The sequence below is a fragment of the Carlito syrichta genome, unplaced genomic scaffold (genome assembly GCF_000164805.1).
Source record: "Carlito syrichta isolate Samal-C Ts95f unplaced genomic scaffold, Tarsius_syrichta-2.0.1 Scaffold314095, whole genome shotgun sequence".
In the NCBI taxonomy this organism is placed as follows: Eukaryota; Metazoa; Chordata; class Mammalia; order Primates; family Tarsiidae; genus Carlito; species Carlito syrichta.
This window is the reverse complement of record NW_007258191.1, coordinates 21,374-22,693: the sequence shown is the minus strand read 5'-3', so window position 1 is coordinate 22,693 and position 1,320 is coordinate 21,374. Positions and strand designations below refer to the sequence as shown.

Here is a 1,320-nt window from a genome sequence, read left to right as displayed (position 1 = left end):
CAGAGCGGGGCCACCGCAGCCTCGACCTGCTGGGCTCCGGCAATCCTTCCGCCTCAGCCTTCCAAGTAGCTGGAACTACAGGCTGAGCCACCGAGCCCGGTGAAAAAATAGATTGTTAATGCAAAGTCTGAATTTCTTCATGGAAGCAATGACCAGAGTAAAGTAGTGTCTCCCTACCTCCTCCCCAGTTTTGAGATGATGCATATGTTCTCCATTTCCTCAAAGACCTTGCCCCAATCAGTTAATGTCCACCTACACCAATGTCACCAGTGTGCGTTTACTGCCTGGCCTCCTTATCCCTCTATATTCTGATGGTTAGTTTCTTAGTCTTTCGTATCTTCTTATAGCAATCCCTAAAAAGGAAAAGAGGGTGTCTTGTCTTTGTTTTTTTCATCTGGCCACATCTGCTACATCTACCATGTCACAAAAAGTGACAGAACCAAAAAAATTCTTTATTGAAGCAAAGATTAGGTCTAGGTCTGCTGTGGTCATTTGTCACTTGCCAATGCCAACCATTGTCTCTCTGCCTGACAGAGAGACCAACACTTCAAAGCAGTTTTTATGTGGGAATAGCAATTTGGGATACACATGCTATGGTAGACCATAGGTGCATCCAAGGGAGTCTGGGCAAAGGGGAAGTTTTTAAAGACAAAAAAGAGAAGTTATCATAAGCTGTTTTTTTTTTTTCTTTTTGAGTTGGAGTCTCACTCTGTCACCTAGGTTGAGTGCAGTAGCACGCTTACAGCCACCACAGCGTTGACCTGCTGGGCTCTGGTGATCCTTCTGCCACAGTCTTCCAAGTTGCTGGAACTACAGATGCACGCTACCACACCTGGCTAATTTTTTGATTTATTGCAGAAATGAGGTCTCGCCAAATTGCCCAGGCTGTTCTTGAACCCGTGGGCTCAGGCAATCCTCTCACCTCAGCCTCCCAAAATGCTGGGACTTCGGGTTTGAGCCACTGTGCCCGGCCTATCATAAACTGTTTTAAAACCAAGATCATTGGACTCGGGGGCTTGTCACAGGATGTGGCATCAGATCATTGTTACACTAATATCCCCATGCAAGTGGCTCATCTGGATTGCTGAAGTTTTGAGAAATTCCTTGCATAGTTCCTGTCATAGGCATAATTCCCCAAGGGTTTCTCCTTCATAGCCTTCCAGCTCCATGTTGTTAGGACATTAGTGACTCCATTTTGATACTGATAACTTTTTTTTTTTTGAGTTGGAGTCTCACTCTGTCACCCAGACCGGAGTGCAATGGCCACTCCCGGCCACCGCAGCCTCGACCTGCTGGGCTCCGGTGATCCTTCCGCCTCAG

The 1,320-nt window shown here is 46.7% G+C and overlaps 1 protein-coding gene across 1 annotated transcript in view; it reads right to left on the bottom strand.

The window, feature by feature from the left end:
• Positions 1 to 950: 950 nt before the first annotated feature.
• The window catches only part of HSCB (HscB mitochondrial iron-sulfur cluster cochaperone), a gene marked incomplete at its 5' end in the record, with an annotated part of 21,490 nt that continues 21,120 nt past the window's right edge, over positions 951 to 1,320 (bottom strand). Inside the window, one exon of the mRNA XM_008071020.2 lies at positions 951 to 972. The remainder of the gene's footprint in view (positions 973 to 1,320) is intronic.